Raw genomic sequence first — 19,588 nt, forward strand, 5'->3', positions numbered from 1 at the left:
GGAGAAGGGGACGACAGAGGATGAGATGGTTGGATGGCATCACCGACTCGATGGACGTGGGTTTGGGTGGACTCCGGGAGTTGGTGATGGACAAGAGGCCTGGCGTGCTGCAATTCATGGGGTCGCAGAGAGTCGGACACGACTGAGCGACTGAACTGAACTGAACTGAAGTGAAGAAATTGTGCTTTTCTCATATGAATTTATTGAGAGTTATCACTCTGTCTTCTCTAGGTAAATCTAATACAGCATGTCCATATAGTTCAGCAAAATCTTATGGAAAGTTAGATTGACTTTTGGGGATTTTTGAGGGGTTTCTTTTTTTTTGCATTTTGATTTTAGGTTAGTCTTACAACATTTTTTTGGCTTCTGTGTTTGGGTTGAGAATAGAGATGCTGGTATTTTTTTCATTTCTAAACCTCAGCTCTAACCTTGTCATACATGTGAAACTGGTCTTTGCTAGAAGCATATGGAGGAAAAAAGGCTTTCCTGGGTCACTCTCATCTAAGGCAACTGATTGGCCCACACAATTAGATCAGAGATTATCAAAGTATCTTCCCTGGACCAAGAGCATCAACTGGGAGCAAGTTAGAGACACAAAATCTCAGGTGCCACCTGAATCCTGCTGAGTCAGAAACTCTGGGGTTGGGACAGCAAAATCACTCTAAAGTTTGAGAACTACAGAGAATAGATAATTGTCCTGTTAGAATATATTTTTTTTACTCTTAAACTCCTCAGCATGGCTCTGTGCAAATGAAATCACAAAGGATGTCTATTAGTGGAATGGGAGAAGCTTTATGTAGGGCCAATTAAGGCCCAGCTATAGCTAGGGAATAACAATTAGCTACATTGTTATTCTCTGTTACCTCTTTAATTTCCTTATCACTACCTTAGACATATGTTATGAATTTCCTTTTCTTTATTTTAAATGTGTATGAAACCTTTATCTAAAATTAGCATCAGTACATAGTATAAAATTTACAAACCTCAATCTTAAGATACTTGTAACTACCAAGCTATGTTTGAACCTTAGTTTATTTCTGCTGAACTGAGGCTTGTCATTTTTGAGTAATCATCTCTTCGGGCTGTTACTAAATGGTAAATCCCATTTTGTCTTTTAGTTCTTGAGTGATGCTGAGCCAATGTGATCTATTCTTCCAAATATCTCTACACATTGCCAATTACTATTCCACACAATTTTGTAAGAGACCAAGCCTAGTTACCCCAAGGAAAAAGTACCTTTCAGAGGCACTCCCTTTGGTCTATTAATTCAGTTAATAGCAGTCCTTTCTGGGGAAAACATGTTCTGTTTTGATCAGCACTTTAATTTTCAAGGTTAATACTCACAAGCTTCTCAAAGATGAGCTTCAGCCTTGTGTGTGTTCGTGCTTAGTCGCTTCAGTCATGTCCGACTCTGAAACACTATGGACTGTAGTCTGCCAGGCTCCTCTGTTCATGAGATTCTCTGAACAAGTATACTGGAGTGGGTTGCCATGCCCTCCTCCAGGGGATCTTTGCTACCAATGTCAAACCCGACATTGCTTATGTCTCCTGCATTGACAGGTGGGTTCTTTACCCCTAGCACCAACTGAAGCTCAGAGATTCAGCCTTAACTCATGACAAACATATTATTATTCATCTTAGGATGGCAACAATTTGGGTTGTGCTACTTTATTATTGTGTGACTTTGAGCAAACTACTCCCAAGAACCTCATCTGCACTACCTTATAGCCAGAGTTCAAAATCTGGAAGAGAATTCCATTTTTTTAAAAACATAACTCACCTCTTTCTCCACACCCAAGGTTTTCAGGTTTTTAGAGGAGATGCAAGGGAAGACAATACAGCTTTGACGTCTATAATATGGGTTTAAGTGCAAATCCTAAACTTTAACATTTACTACCCTGTGTCTTTGGGCAATTTACTTAATCTCTTTAAACTTTAGTGTCCTTATCTATAGAATGATGTAATAATGACACTTATCTTGTGGGATTGGAGAGACAAGTATATAAAATGCTTAGCTTGGCATGGAGTGAACATTCAAATATATCTGTTATTATAATTGTCATGATTGCCTGTCTTTTTTAGCATGTGTCAAAAAGCACTGACTCCTTTGGACTAGACCATTCATTTTTTTTTTTTTTAATCACAGTAAGACAGAGTTATAGGACATGGATTCCTTCGCTCTTTTTCATCAATTCCATGCCAAGGTATATTTGACTATTGGCCACACAGTTTGAAGCAGACTTTTTGAAGATTAAGGTGGGAATTCTCAATTGATGATTGGTTTTGTCCTCTGGAGCTGAACAGTTCATTTATGGGCAGGTGACCAAGGGCTTTTTCTTATGGCTTGTAGCCTGTAGCCAAGTCTACCCATGCAGACCACTGGGTAGTTCTTGACACTCCCCACCCCCAACAGAAATTATGGGCCATTGTGAATGATAGTCACAAAATTCCTTTGCCTTTTATTGCTATATAGCATAATGCCACTCACCCTTGTCGAACCGGCTTCTTGTATCTTTCCAGTTACCATCATCAAGCCTTTGGTCACTCCTCATTTGGTGAGAGGTCTACACTAACAGCATAAAATGGAACTGGATTCTGAATCAGCCTTCCAATGATACGGTAGCAACCAGTCTCAAAACACAAGGTAGGAAAGATACTTCTGGTAGCATTTGCTATTTTGATAGTGTTATGATCCTTATTTTATAAAATTTCTCAAGTTTAGGATTCAGCTGGTCAAACTATTATTTTGTAACCTTAAAATATGTCCTAATACTGCAACCTCTGCTTTACACATAGGCATATTTCCATAAATAGATCATGAGTTAAGTTTTCATTGTATCAGTCATTTATAAATTATATGGGCTAAAATATGACTAATGACCCTAATTATTAAGTGAAGAAATATGTTGGCAATCAAGCCATTTAACAGTGCCCAAGCAGGTAATCATTTGGTAGAAAAGTATAAAACTAGCTTAACAACTATATAAAATAACACATCACATATTTTTGCAAAATGACTTCAGTGTTAAAAATCAAGGTTAGAACTCAGAGTGTTCTGTCATGAATGCATTTCAATTTTTACAGCAAAAACAAGAGACTGCTTTTATTATACTATTTATGGTAACTAATTATCTCTTTATAAAAGGAGGTTTCATATAACCTATTTTTGGAAAAGCAGTTAAGAAGCTATTTTGGTTTTCAGTGTCCAGGGATTTTGCTCCTTAATTTTATACCATAGTTATATATTATAATCAGAGTGAGTTTTTTGTGCATGGGTTTTATTCAGAGGAAGTTACTGTAATTCAGAGAGACAGTCACCAATATGAATATAGCTCTAGATTGGTCAATTATTCCTTGTATTAGTTCCAGGGATTGATTGGAATAGAGCCTGGTGGTAGCAGGGCTGGCTGGGGCAACTTGAGGACAGTATCTTCATGAATCCAGGGAAAAAAATTTTGGTATGTGCACATTTGCATTACTTGGTTTTGTAGCCAAACATTGCTTCTTGGATTTCTTGTCTTATCAGTGAAACCAAAGATATCCCAGATTTCATTGGTGCTGTCAGATCTATGGTTATAGATCATTCTAATAATCTCAATGCTGGTATTAGCCTCAGCTAAATAAATTCTTCTTGAATGTGTTATTTCAGTCTTAGGAGAAGTTACATTAGAGTTAGTAATGAAGGTATTAGTCCCTGCTTAACCAGTTTAGGGAAAAGGAACTTGGCTTTCTGAGTATTAAGATGATTGTTCATAGAATCTTGACTCAACTGAAATTTTGACATGTAAATATAAGTTGAAATTTTAACTGGAGAACTGAAATATTCTTTTACACTACTGTACAAATTCTCCCTCCTTATTAAAAAATGCACTGTTATGTAACTGGCTTTATTAACAGAGATAGTGGTATATAAAAATTTTTATGAGCAATATCATGTAATCATGGTGGAGACAGTGAAACAAAAGTTCCTATAAGGTATCATGAATAAATAAACACACAAAAGAACCAACAGTGTTTAGCAATGTTCCCTGGTGAATGATACAATGTAATATCTGTAAACAGAGTCCTGGGCCTTCTCAGTTCAGTTCAGTTGCTCAGTCGTGTCCGACTCTTTGCGACCCCATGAACTGCAGCACTCCAGGCCTCTCTGTCCATCACCAACTCCCGGAGTCTACCCAAACCCATGTCCATCGAGTCGGTGATGCCATCCAACCATCTCATCCTCTGTCGTCCCCTTCTCCTCCCGCCCCCAATCCTACCCAGCATTAGGGTCTTTTCCAATGAGTCAACCCTTCGCATGAGGTGGCCAAAGTATTGGAGTTTCAGCTTCAACATCAGACCTTCCAATGAACACCCAGGATTGATCTCTTTTAGGATGGATTGATTGAATCTCCTTGCAGTCCAAGGGACTCTCAAGAGTCTTCTCCAACACCACAGTTCAAAAGCATCAATTCTGCGGTGCTCAGCTTTCTTCACCGTCCAACTCTCACATCCATACATGACCACTGGAAAAACCATAGCCTTGACTAGACGGACTTTTGTTGGCAAAGTAATGTCTCTGCTTTTAAATATGCTATGTAGGTTGGCCATAACCTTCCTTCCAAGGAGTAAGCATCTCTTAATTTCATGGCTGCAGTCACCATCAGCAGTGATTCTGGAGCCCCCAAAAATAAAGTCTGACACTGTTTCCACTGTTTCCCCATCTATTTCCCATGGAGTGATGGGGCCAGATGCCATGATCTTAGTTTTCTGAATGTTGAGCTTTAAGCCAACTTTTTCACTCTCCTCCTTCACCTTCATCAAAAGGCTCTTTAGTTCTTCTTCACTCTCTGCCATAAGGGTGGTGTCATCTGCATATCTGAGGTTATTGATATTTCTCCCGGCAATCTTGATTCCAGCTTGTGTTTCTTCCAGCCCAGCGTTTCTCATGATGTACTCTGCATATAAGTTAAATAAGCAGGGTGACAATATACAGCCTTGACATACTCCGTTTCCTATTTGGAACCAGTCTGTTGTTCCATGTCCAGTTCTAACTGTTGCTTCCTGACCTGCATACAGGTTTCTCAAGAGATAGGTCAGATGGTCTGGTATTCCCATCTCTTTCAGAATTTTGCACAGTTTATTGTGATCCACACAGTCAAAGGCTTTGGCATAGTCAATAAAGCAGAAATAGATGTTTTTCTGGTACTCTCTTGCTTTTTCGATGATCCAGCCGGTATTGGCAATTTGATCTCTGGTTCCTCTGCCTTTTCTAAAACCAGCTTGAACATCTGGAAGTTCACGGTTCACGTATTGCTGAAGCCTGGCTTGGAGAATTTTGAGCATTACTTTACTAGCATGTGAGATGAGTGCAGTTGTGCGGTAGTTTGAGCATTCTTTGGCATTGCCTTTCTTTGGGATTGGAACGAAAACTGACCTTTTCCAGTCCTGTGGCCACTGCTGGGTTTTCCAACTTTGCTGGCATATTGAGTGCAGCACTTTCACAGCATCACCTTTGAGGATTTGAAATAGCTCAACTGGAATTCCATCACCTCCACTAGCTTTGTTCGTAGTGATGCTTTTCAAGGCCCACTTGACTTCCCATTCCAGGATGTCTGGCTCTAGGTGAGTGATCACACCATCGTGATTATCTGGGTCGTGAAGATCTTTTTTGTACAGTTCTTCTGTGTATTCTTGCCATCTCTTCTTAATATCTTCTGCTTCTGTTAGGTCCATACCATTTCTGTCCTTTATCAAGCCTATCTTTGCATGAAATGTTCCTTTGGTATCTCTAATTTTCTTGAAGAGATCTCTAGTCTTTCCCAATCTGTTGTTTTCCTCTATTTCTTTGCACTGATCGCTGAGGAAGGCTTTCTTATCTCTCCTTGCTATTCTTTGGAACTCTGCATTGAGATGGGAATATCTTTCCTTTTCTCCTTTGCTTTTTGCTTCTTTTCTCTTCCCAGCTATCTGTAAGGCCTCCTCAGACAGCCTCTAGGTTATTTATAAAGCCTGTTTGGGATTGTGATAAAGATACTTTTCAATTTCTGGATCCTAAATCTCTCAAGGACTTGTCCTTTTAAATCATATACATTGTACATGCTGTGTTCTAATGTATATCCCATCTGAGATGCTTCAGAAATATTAATTTATATTTATATTCTCTGGAAGTTGTTCAATGTAAGCAAAGACTTAGTTTAGAACCTCCCACTTCTGTAGATCAACTCACCAAAACTCAATACTTTGAAAGACAAGATTCAATTGATTGAATGACCAGTTTGCCAAAATTTACTGATTTAGCAAAAATGATTTTAATATTTGAAAAGGAACACTCAGATTTAGTTACTGATAATAAAACATACAAAAGTAATGCTGATATGTCATTTGAAGTACTGGCCGAAAAAGGAAAATATAAAAATGATTAGAGTTTGAAGAAACAGAAACTGTCAAAAGTAGTCAGAATAATTCCAGTACCTACAAAATGCCAGAAACTTGGTTTCAAATAAGGGGCAGTTGGAATATGTACACTTTGTGGCAATTTCTTGAAAGGTTTGTTGTGAAAATCTGACAAAGCATCCGAAGAGCCAGGAGGGTGTCCAGATGGAGTATTATACTGGACCATGTGATTAGTGTGGGTAGAGAAATAAATGATCTGGGATATGACAGGAGAATCCACATCACCTCAAATGTTGACTGCGAGTCATTAAGAGTTGAACAAGGTTGATATGCTTGCTACCTGAGAAAGTGGCAAAATATTTTTAAAATATTGCATGATAATAAGAATGTAAAATGGCATTAAATGAGATTCCTGATTATTTTCTCCAAACTTTGAAGAGTTTCGGTCTGTTATAAAGCACACAGTTTTATTGTTGTTTCTTCTGTGCATTGTTACAAAATGAGTGTAACTCAATCTCAAGGACACTTCACTCATTGGCATCCTGTGTTGTCAGCTGTTGTACTCAGTGATCAATGGAATTGATATTTGTGTCACAATGTGGGTATTTCTCTCATAGTGGCAGCTAACCTAGAGCCTCAGTTGCCCATGTCTCACTTCTTGGGGCTGACAGTTCCTGTAGCCTTGCATGAGTTGACGCCAGCTACTAGTGTCACCAGTGCTACTTTTTAAGTTATTATTAGCAGTATTGAGGATTCCCTGGTGGCTCAGATGGTAGAGTCTGCCTGCAATGTGAGAAACCTGGGTTCAATCCCTGGGTCGAGAAGATCCCCTGGAGAAAGAAATGGCAATCCACTCTAGTATTCTTACCTGGAAAACCCTGTGGACGGAGGAGCCTAACAGGCTACAGTCCATGGGGTTGCAAAGAGTTGGAGATGACTGAGCAACTTCACTTTCACTTATTATTGCTGTGTAATATCAGTAGTAGTTCCTCATGTGTTAGGAAGACAATAGTGGAAATTTACTGGCAGCAGTCTGGAAGCCCAATCCACTCATGTTATCCTCAGGGAAAATCAGGCTTCCCCTGGCATGATGTGACAGCCCCAGAGAGCAGCAGAAGTTGATACCAGGTAAACAACTGTAACACACTCCAAGGCTGCAGTCATGTATAGCAGTCTCAGGACATGCACTTAGAGATATTTTTAGATGCAGAGAAGTAGGAAGTAGTGAGTGGTTTTGAAGTTTCTGCCCTTACACTGCTGTCCCATAATCTGCTAAGTTACTTTGATACATTGAACTTCAACTATGAAGATGAGAAGATAATGTCATCATTTCACCCAGAAACATATAAAGGGAAATCACTGTCTTCTGACAGTTTGTGTCACCAGGAATTATGACATAACATGTTAAAGCAGTAAATGAGGTTCACTCTGTGCAGATTTTTTTTTTTTAATTTCAGCTTGTGTTGTTGTTAAGTCACGAAATCTTGTCAATCTTTGCAACCCAATGGACTGTAGCCCAACAGGCTCCTCTGTCCATGGGATTTCCCAAGCAAGAATACTGGAGTGGGTTGCCATTTCTTTCTCCAGGGGGTCTTCCTGATCCAGGGATCGAACCCAAGTCTCCTGTATTGGCAGGTGGATTCTTTACCACTGAGCCAGAAGAGAAGCCCTAAATTTCAGCTTTCTTGAGGCATAATTGATGTATAAAATTGTAAGATATTTTAAGTGTACATAGTGGTGACTTGATATACATAAACATGATTAAAGGATCCCCCTCATCTAGTTAATTAATATTAATACATCCACTGCTTTACTTAATTTATTTAGTGAGAGACCAGTAAAGTTCTAATATTATACAATATCACTTACTTGTGGAGTCTTAAAAATTGATGTAAATGAACTAATATACAAAATATAAATAAACCCACAGACATAGAAAGCATAATTACGGTTACCAAAGAGGGAAGATGGGGGAAGGGATAAATTAGGAGGTTGCGATTAACATATACACACTACTATTTATAAAACAGATAAACCACAAAAACCTACTGTAAAACACAAGATATTCAATATCTTGTGATAACCTATAATAGAAATGAAGCTGCAAAAGAATATATATATTATATAGATATATAACTGAATCACTTTGCTGTTTACCTGAAACTAACACCAACATTGTAAATTAACTCCACTTCAATTTTAAAAAGTAAGTTCTATTCTCTTAGCACATTTCAGTTATGCAGTACAGTATTATCAACTTCAGTCACCATGTTTTACCTTAGATTCTCAGGTCTTATTCCTCTTTTAGCTAGAAGTTTGTTCAGGTCTTATTTATATCTACGTCCCTCTTTTTGTGGATCTTTGCCTATTACCCGTTCCAGAAAACTTCCAGAAGCAGATGGATTTGCTCCCAAAGCCAGAGGAGGTGATTGTGAGACCGAGAAAGGTTACCTAGATTCTTGATAGCTTCCACAATATTTCTTCATTTAACATGAGCAGTATGGCTTGAGTGGTCTGTGCTCACCAATGCTCTTACAACTTTGCCCTTTAGGATCACCTGTGCCTGAAATGCAGACTGGGTGCATCTCAACTCTCCTGTACCTCCTTTCCATCACACACTGTCCCCCTGTTAAAATAAGCCTGAGAGAAGTTGATGCAGACAAATTCCAGTGACATTGCATTTACACTATCACCAGCAACATGGTAACTGCTTCATCATTTCAGGGTTTTTCCTGAGAATCAAAGTCAGGTGATCAAATTTAGGGTGGGGCAAAAACTCAAGATTTATGAATTTCCACTTCTCTTTGGATCCACCAATGTTTTCGTTTCACATTCTGAGCATTTGGTGACTTTGTTGGAGATGGGATGGCAACATACAAGTGTCAACACAGTTATACACAGCACATGAATATGGAATTATATAGAACACATTAATTTATTTATTGCATTCAGGGATTCAGACATATCTAATTAAGCATCTGACCGAAAAAGATGGGAAGTTACCACTGTCAGGTAACTGTGTAAAATGGAATGCCCAACTTTCGTTGAAAGAATAGTATTTCACATGAAAATGATTAGGTTACACTGATCATTTTTTTGAAATATTTTAACAGTTTTTGGTCTTACTTCAGTATCTCAGGTAGCATTAGTTAATATTTAAAATCTAACTCAATTTGAATATCTGCAGTTATCAAGATTAACGATGTCTCTAGAAGTACCAAGGTTATTGAAACTACAATAGTAAAATTGTCTTGACTACCAAAAGCACATGTAGAAGCCACCAAATGGGTCAGTCTTCTTATTCTCTGTATTCACAGATGATAAAACATGCAAAATAGCATTGATACTTGGTGCAGGGTGTGGCATGTGGTAGGTATACAATAAACACTTATTGAAAACACTTATTGAATTAAATATTGGCATAAATGTTGGTTGTGCTGTTGATAGGTCTGGCTTATTTTTTAAGTCTCTTTTCTCTCTTATAGAGACATTTCTCTTGTCATCCTCAGAACTCTTAATCTGGTTTCCATTGCCCCTCATCTGTTTGACATGTCTGGACTCAAACCAGAGAAAGTGTTAATGTTTTTCCTGAACAGCTCCTCAGCCTCTGTGCAAATCAGTGGTTCAGAAAGATGGATATTACCTACTTCTTCAGTTTCAGCCCAAAGAAAAAAGACTTGTTACAGATGGATCTGTGGAGTGTGATTAAATTCAGTCATTCTATAACTGATAAGAAAAGCGTATGTGTATGTCATCACAGAGGCTAGGTAGGAAAGCAACGGGCACCGCATTGGCTGGTGAAGCTGCCATGGTCATACTAGGTGTGGTGGTCAGAAGGGAAGGTTTCCGTCCTTGCCATTAACACAAAGAGAAAGAAGCCACCACCTCTGCAAAGGCTCTTCTTTCTTTTCTTTTACATTTATTAACTGCTTTTGACTGCACTGGGCTCTTACTGCTGCTGCACGCGGGCTTTCTCTAGTCGAGGTGAGTGGAGGCTCCTCTCTAGTTGTAATGCATGGGCTTCTCATTCCGGTGGCTTCTCTTGTTGTGGAGCCCAGGCTCTAAGACACACTGGCTACAGTATTTTCAGCATGTGGGCCCTGTAGCTGTGGCACATGGACTCTATGGAGCATATAGGCTCAGCAATTGCGGCCCATGAGCTTATTGCCCCACAGTATGTGGGATCTTCCCGGACCAGGGGTGGAAACCATGTCCCCTGCATTGGCGGGAGAATTCTTAACCACTGGACCACCAGGGAAGTCCAGCTTTTTTTTTTTTAAGTGAGAATTTGAAGCCATTTGACAAGCAAAACTAGGGGAAATTAGTTGATAGCCTTTGCTCCCTTTCCTAGGGTTGAGGGTTTATTAAAGGGCACTGAAAAGGGGCAGAGATCAGGAGAATAAATTTGAGGCAGCGTCTGCAGATTGAGAGTAAGCTAAGTGGTCTGGACGTGGGGAATTCTGGCAAGATGGGAAAAGGAAATGCTGCTGTTTCATTTCCTAGTGTAACATAAACTTAAGTAAACAGTCATGTCTCAGAGCATAAAGCACCCTCTACCTTCTACCCTTCCACACCCCGTAAATATGATGTGGGGAGAGAAAGCTGGCCAGTAACTTTCTTTAAATTCTCAGAATACAGGGTATAATCTTAATCTACTCTTTATTTTCATTTTTATAGAGTAAAGGAAATAACTATTTTTTACCATTTAAAAATGGACAAAGTGATTGAACACTAGAGTGGTTTAAAACTGAAGTAAGAGGCAAAACAAAAGAATGATTCAGTTATCCTTGGTCTCTTAAAGAACCCCTCAGGCAGGACAGACAGTATGTGATGCAGCCCTGATCTGTGAGAATCCCTATCCTTGCATAAGAACTGTAAGGAGCACTGGCCACAATCTGAGCATATGAGCTTCAGTCTCTCCAATGATCTCTGCAGCTGTCTAGTTAGTGGAATGAGAAATGAAGGCATAAAAAGGCAAGGACTCTGAGAAATCTTTTACACGACTGTTACTGCTCATAACTGACTCTGTTGTATTCTGATAGATCCTGTGGTCCCTGCTAAGGACCCTTTGCTGGCCCAGAAGCACATACCTCACACCACCCCCTTGCCCTTTTTCAAAATTCATAATAACTGATTCACATCAAGCCAGGCCTCCGAAAGAGACCTGCTGGACAATGTGGAATGTGCAGAGAACACAACTGAGACACAGACGGAGCAAGTGGCTCAGGTCAGAGAGCTCAACACTGCCAGGGAATGCATAGGACCAGAGAGACGATCATTTACTGCAGTGGATCTTAGGGGGGCAGCAAGGACATGATATTCCAGTGTTTATGAAATTACCTCACAGGGAGAGAGAAAGCAATTAACTATCAGAGTAATTTCAAATAGCATTTTAAAATTCAGGGTAACAGAAACAGGTCAAAGTGGATGTCATTAATGAATCCCTATGGCAAGAGGAGAAATGAAAACACTCTTTTAAAGTGATCAGAAAGTATTTATGAAAAGCCTACTATTTGCCCATCACTTGTGAGATTAGAAAGTCATATAAAACATGATTCCATCCCTCAAGGAGATTATAAGATTTATCTTTGACTTATTTATAAAAACATTTTAAGTATACAAGACAGGCATGCTTGCAAGTGAGTGAGTTACATGCAGTGGTGAACTGGTAAATCAGCTGTCATAGAAAACGTAAAATTCTGATTTGTTGTGTTTGCCAGTTTCCGTGTTACACTACTCCCACCATAGCCCTCACTGAATGTAGAGTTGGAAAGGGGTGTGCACAACTCTCTCTCACAAGCTGATCCAAGCCAGCTCCAGCACATGTGGGTCATCTGTCTACATGAGCAACACCTTGTTGTTCAGTTGCTAAGTCATGTCCAACTCTTTGCAACCCCATGGATGCCAGGCTTCCTTAACAACACTGTAAATGATGCTATTTAGATGTCTGGAGAAGGGAGATCAGCCAGTTAGCCTCCTATTAGGAAGACCTTACTGGGGGAAGATAGAATTTACATAAAAGGAGGCCTTTTTAAGTTGAATTCTCAGAAGATAAGGCTGCTTGATTTAATCTCCCCACCTCTCCTCACCCCGGAAGAGCCTCTACATGTAGTAGATATTCAACAAAGAAATGTTTGCTGAAAACAAATTGTTACGCTGAAAGCAATGGGAAGGCTTTTTGGAGCAAAAATGTATTTCTGGAAAAGCAAAAATAAAGTCAGAGAGGCCAAAGCAATTAGGACCAAACATTAATGTCTGTTAAAGCTGTTCATAGATTCATACATATGATTATTATGTATTTTATTTCCTGCTTTCTTCTGTATATAGGAAATATGCCATAAAAAGTACTTAAATCTTTTTTTTTAAGCTGAGAGGAAAAGGGAAATATGTTAACAAAAGCACAGAAGTAGGAATAAACACAATCTGGTGGGTGCCTATTAGACACTTTGAACTGATCAGAGGGTGGCAGGAAACAGCAAAGTTGAGTTTAAGAACGTGGATAAATGGAAATCTCACCCCAGTTAACTGCTGCTATTCATACTGCTTCTTAAGTGATACAAAAGAACTCAACCCATTCTTTCTTCTTAGCATTATAGTTCATTTGTTGAAATTTGAATTTCTGTATTTGTGGAGGAAAAAATATTAATCCAAATTAGAATTAGATGGGGAGGGAAATATTTCATCTTATTTCATGGGAAAATGAACAACTTAATTGAGAACATTTTTAATGAAATGAAATCAGTGGTATCAAGTGGTGTTTATTAATGTAACTGCCTCTGTATTGAATACAGTCCAAGTTGTTCAACCCCCTTTTCCTGCCCTGAAGGCACACATATTTGAAAGCAGCCTAAAATAGTGTCCAGTTGGACAAATGTATAGAAAGGCACAGGGTCTTCTGAATTAGAGTTCCGTGTTCTATTCATTGCATAAAACAAAGAATAAATCATATGTAAATTTACACTCTGTTGGAAGTTTCTTGTGGGTAAAATGAAAGAGGACAAAAAGTAATCATCACAGCAAGCTGTCATTCAAGGAACTGGAAAAAATACAGAGAAGGGCATGCTCCATTCTGCTGTGTGTGTTTCGCCTTTCTACATTAGCATCTTGTAGTATTAAATAGCACCTGGGAAAATAACTCAGAACACAGAAGTTCTTAGAAAATATTCACTGTCTTTTCAATGCACTCTAAATAATGCATTCAGCTCCTTACAGACATGCTGTCAAATTACAGTAAGAGGAAAACAACAACAAATGCTTGCCCTAAACACTGGATTTCTAGAATTGAGGTTCAGTTCAATTCAGTTGCTCAGTCGTGTCCAACTTTTTGTGACCCCATGGACTGTAGCACGCCAGGCTTCCCTGTCCATCACCAACTCCCAGAGCTTGCTCAAACTCATGTCCATCAAGTCGGTGATGCCATCCAACCATGTTATCCTCTGTCATCCTCTTCTCCTCCTGCCTTCAATCTTTCCCAGCATCAGGGTCTTTTCAAATAAGTCAGTTCTTTGCATCAAGTGGCCAAAGTATTGAAGCTTCAGCTTCAGTATCAGTCCTTCCAGTGAATATTCAGGACTGATTTCCTTTAGGATGGACTGGTTGCTTCTCTGCAATTCAAGGGACTCTCAAGAGTCTCCTCCAATACCACAGTTGAAAAGCATCAATTCTTTGGAGCTCAGCTTTCATTATAGTCCAGCTCTCATATCCATACATGACTACTACCATACCTTTGACTAGACGGACCTTTACTGGCAAATGTCTCTGGTTTTTAATATGCTGTCTAGGTTTGTTACAACTTTTCTTCCAAGGAGCACGCATCTATTAATTTCATGGCTGCAGTCACCATCTGCAGTGATTTTGGAGCCCAAGAAAATAAAGTCTGTCACTGTTTCCATTGTTTCCCCATCTTATTTGCCATGAAGTGATGGGACTGGATGCCATGATCTTAATTTTTGAATGTTGAGTTTTAAGCCAGCTTTTGCACTCTCCTCTTTCACTTTCATCAAGAGGCTCTTCCTCTTTGCTTTCTGCCATAAGGGTGGTGTCATCTGCATATCTGAGATTATTGATATTTCTCCCTGCAGTCTTGATTCCCGCTTGTGCTTCATCCAGTCCAGCATTTCTCATGATGTACTCTGCATTTAAGTTAAATAAGCAGGGTGACAATATGCAACCTTGACATACTCCTTTCCCGATTTGGAACCAGTCCATTGTTCCATGTCCGGTTCTAACTGTTGCTTCTTGACCTGCATATAGATTTCTCAGGAAGCAAGTAAGGTGGTCTGGTATTCCCATCTCTTTAAGAATAGGTTATTACAAGATACTTAATATAGGTCCCTGTGCTACACAATAGGCCTTTATTTACCAATTTTACATATAGTAGTGTGTATCTGTTAATCCCAAACTCTTAATTTATCCCTGCTCCTCCTTTCCCCTTTGATAATCATAAATTTGCTTTCTGTGTCTGTGAGTCTATTTCTGTTCATCACACTATTTAAACCTAGCATTCTTTAAGCTGGTAGCTTAACTGGTAAAGAATCCGCCTACAATGCAGGAAACCCTGGTTCAATTCCTGTATTGGGAAGATCTGCTGGAGAAGGGATAGGCTACCCACTCCAGTATTCTTGGGCTTCCCTGGTGGCTCAGACAGTAAAGCATCAGCGTGCAATGTGGGAGACCTGGGTTCGATCCCTGAGTTGGGAGGATCTCCTGGAGGAGGGCATGGCAACCCACTCCAGTATTCTTGCCTTGGAGAATCCCCATGGACAGAGGAGCCTGATGGGCTACATTCCATGAGGTTGCAAAGAGTCTAACACGACTGAGCAACTAAACACACAGCACATCCTTTAAGCTATTCCTGTGTTTCTCTCTGAACTTTTTTCTTTCTCTTCAACTTTCTAGCACTTGTGTTTAGTACTATAAAGGAAAAATAATGAAACATATCTTTAAGAACAATTTTGGACTGGATGCTTAAGTGTGGCTTCCAGAAATATAGATTATGTGCAGTATCTCAGATGTAGTTTAATAGCCCATGTGACATAACAAGAGTTCTTTTGTGTTTGTTGAAACAGATGTTCTGATACTCAACACAGTGTGGTACTGAAGTTTTCCCAATTATTTCTCCTTGTGTCCCAAGTTCTCTTTGATCTGTCCTTTGGCTACATATCCTTATGTTAAATCATCCTTCCTCAAACATATAATCTGCGTTTTTCAATGCTTGCCTCTTGCTCGTGCTTTTTCTCCTAGTTATATTTATACTTTATATATATTTACACACACACACACACACACACACACATATATATATATATATATATATGTATGTATACACACACTTTTTTCAGCTCTTTATTAGGTCCCTAAAACCTATTTGTTTAAAAACAAAAACAACTCTGTTAACATTTAGCCAGATAATTTACTAATCTTGGCCTTGCTAAGACTGAGATTTTGGTGCATTCTCTGAAGCCTGGATAGGAGATAATCTAGATATTTCATATGCATTTATAATTTTATTTTTCTATTTATTTCTGGCTGTGCTGGGTCTTTGTTGCTGCATGTGCTTTTCTGTAGTTGTGGTGAGCAGGGACTATTCTCTATTAATAGTTGCAGTGTACGGGCTTCTCACTGCAGTGAGTTCTCTTGTGGTGGAGCATGGGCTCTAGGGAGCTTGCATTTAAATGGAAATAACATACCTAATTAAGATGTAGTATTTGGAACTTCATCATGGGACATGTTTTCTTCTGTACCCTTGTGTCTTTGCTTCTTGATATACTCAGCTTTCAAGCAAAGTGATGATGTCTAAGTTTTGAGATTTTCAACTCTAAAATAGTCCAGCAATTTCCTTTCAAACAGCAAAAGACCTTTAAATTAGGGCTTGTCAGAAATCTGACATCATTAAAACATGTTTTCTTTAAATGATACTTCAATAATTGTAGTGTAGTTTTGCATATGTTAGATAAAGATTATTTGTTAATCCGTCTAATTATGAGTGATTATCATGCCAAATTGGAAATACTAGTTTAAGAGGGAGTTTGAGATGGTATGTTTTGATATTAAGAAATCAAAAGTCATTTTAAAGTTGTTGTGTAAAGTGGCATGTTAATGATAAAATTCTATTTATGTTTTTGTACTGAAGTAGTATATACTACAAAAATTCCAGAGAAAAACACTTGGAAAGTGTCAGTTAAGAAACTTCCATTAAAGTTCCCTCTGGTCTCATTCAAACCCATGTCTTCAGTAACATTCACAAGTATTTGCCCTCAAACCCATGTCTTCAGTAACGTTTACAAGTATTTGTCCTCAAACCCATCTCTTCAGTAACATTCACAAATATTTGCCCGTAACTCCTTAATATGTATTTCTAGTCTCAACCTGTCCTCTAGGCTCCAGGCTGTGTGTGTACCTGACAGCACCACTTGGATGTCTCATATACATCTCACATCCTACATGTTCAAAGCTGAACACAAGGTCCTGCTCCCCAGCCCTGGTCCTCCTCCAGCGTTCTCCATCTCAGTGCTCAATGGATAACGCCACCATCTTCTCAGTTGTGCAGGATGGAAGCCTTGCAGTTATCCCTGGCATCTTCCCCCTGTCCCCATATCTATGTACTCCATCACTCAGTTTTGTTGTCTCTCCTAAACATTAAAACTATCCACTTCTTTTTGGATAGATTATAAGCCAAAACTATAATCATTTCTCCTTTATTGGTAGGGTGACTAACCATCCAGGTTTGCTCAGGACTAAGAGAAATCCCATGATGGGGGATTTTCAGTTTTAAAAAGGATCAATTCTAATCAAAGTGAGATGAATTGATCATCCTAATTATTAATCTCCATCATTTCACTTTTGCCTCCCTCCAGTCCTTATCTATACTGAAGTCAGCATGATTTATTTAAAGTAAACATTACTTCCTAACCATTAGAATGTTTAAAATTAATAAGACTGACCATATCAAGTGCTGGTGAGGCAATGGAGGAACTAGAACTCTTATACACTATTTACAGAAATGTAAAACGTACTTTGAAGTAAAAAGTGTTTTGGGATGTAAAACCACTGGAGAACTGTTGGGCAGTTTCTTACAAAGTAAACATATATTCACCACCCACTCTTACATTTATCCAAGGAAATGTATGTCCATAAGAAGACTTTCATATTCATAGATACTTCATTCAGGATGGCCCCAAAGTAGAAACAACACAAATGTCCATCAGCAGATTAGTGGATAAGCAAAGTGAAATATATCCAAAGAATTGAATGTTGTATTTAGTCACTAAATCATATCTGACTCTTTTGGGACCTCATGGACTCTAACCCACCAGGCTCCTCTGTCCATGGAATTTTCCAGGCAAGAATACTGTAGTGGGCTGCCATTTCCTTGTCCAGAGGATATTCCCAGTCCAGGGATCAAACCTGTGTCTCCTGCATTGGCAGGCAGATTCTTTTTCCACTGAGCCACCTAGGAAGCCCCAAAGAATGGAATGTGCATGCGTGCTAAGTTGCTTCAGTTGTGTCCAGCTGTTTGTAACCCAGTGGACCATAGCCCACCAGGCTGCATTGTCCTTGGGATTCTCCAGGCAAGAATATGGAATGGGTTGGAGTGGGTTAGCATGCCCTCCTCCAGGGGATCTTCCGGACCCAGGAATCAAACCAGCACCTCTTACATCTCCTGCATTGGCAGGCAAGTGCCACCTGGGAACCCCAAAGAATGGAATACTACTCAGCAAAAAGGGGGAAAAAAAGCATTTCTGATACCTGCAGCAACATGGATGAATCTCAAAAACATTCCAGTAAAAAAAAAAAAGAAAAGATGTAAAAGAGTACATACGGTAAAATAACATTTACATAAAATTATAGAATAGGCAAAAATAATATATATAGTGAGATAAAGCTGATTAGTGGCTGCCTAGGGCTGGGGAGGTATCACTGATATTAGAAAGGGGCATGAGACAACTTTCTGGGGTAATAGAAACATTTATATCTTGATTTTAGTAGTGGTTACCATTATACATATATTTGTCAAAGTTCATCAAGCTGTACTTAGAGTGGGAACATTTTGTTGTAGTAAATTATACTTTGGGATTTTAAAAAATAAGTAAATTTTAAAAAATCCTGCAAATCTGATCATATCACCCTCTTGTCTAAAAAACTTCAAAGGCTTCATATTACTTTTAGAATAAACACCAGAATCTTAACATCTGGCCTTGCCTTCCTCCGTGATCCCTCTCATGCCACTTCCCCCATACTTCCTGTGACCCAGTCTGACAGATCTTTTCTTTCTTTTCTTGGCTCCTCCCTACTTCCTACCACAGGGCCCTTGTACATACTTTTTTTTCCGCCTGGTGTACTTCCCTTACCTACTTCTTTACATCAGGTTACCACATACTCATCCATCAAATAGAAACAAGTGCCACTTCCTCTAGGAAGCCTCCAACCTCCATATTACATCACGTCTGCCTATGATACTCTCATTGCATCTTCTGTGCAAAAAAGTGCCTTTATAGCACTTAATGCAATTTGTAACTGTATATTTGTGAGATATTTTGACTGTCTGCCTTCCCAGTAGACTTTAAACACCACAAGGTTAAGACTGTTTTGTGTATGTGTGTTAGTTGCTCAGCCATGTCCGACTGTTTGCAACTCCGTGGACTTTAGCCCACCAGGCTCCTCTGTCAATGGAATTCTTCAGGCAAGAATACTGGAGTGGGTTGCCATTTCCTTCTCCAGAGACTGTTTTACCCACTATTATATCCTCACAGTTTTGGGCTTAGTGTAGGACTGATAACTCAATAAATACTTGCTAAATGAATGAATGCTCAAGTACAAATGATAACTAATAACCACTCTTACATTACAGTAGAATAATGTTCAATTGGTCTATCAGTTTTATTATTTAAATTCAAATTAATTAGTGAAGAATTTCAACTTCTAAAGATTTTAAAACTATAAAACCTCACATTAATATTTTGTCACTAAAGTCAGTCAAGCAAGGCATTTGGCTATCCACTTGTTCTCTAGGTGCCCAGAAAATTGGAAATTTGTAGAATCCAACCATAGAACAGAGTTCAAAAAATCATGTTATTGTTATATTGTTAGTCATTTTGGGAACTTGGATTGTTAAATAGAATATCTATTTCTACAAGCATACATATGTTTGTCTTGCCAACATAGCTTAAGATGCTACTTACTTGATAACAGTTAAAATGTGTTCTTACACATT

At 38.9% G+C, this 19,588-nt stretch overlaps 1 protein-coding gene across 1 annotated transcript in view; it reads left to right on the top strand.

Moving 5' to 3' along the window:
* Positions 1-19,588, top strand: part of BLTP1 (bridge-like lipid transfer protein family member 1) — a 382,818-nt gene that overhangs the window by 51,758 nt on the left and 311,472 nt on the right. The window contains exon 4 of the mRNA XM_081544847.1: positions 2,521-2,644. The gene's annotated coding sequence lies outside the window, so the exon portion shown is untranslated. The remainder of the gene's footprint in view (positions 1-2,520; positions 2,645-19,588) is intronic.

Source organism: Giraffa tippelskirchi, chromosome 11 (genome assembly GCF_054371585.1).
Source record: "Giraffa tippelskirchi isolate mGirTip1 chromosome 11, T2T-mGirTip1v1.2.pri, whole genome shotgun sequence".
NCBI lineage: Eukaryota > Metazoa > Chordata > Mammalia > Artiodactyla > Giraffidae > Giraffa > Giraffa tippelskirchi.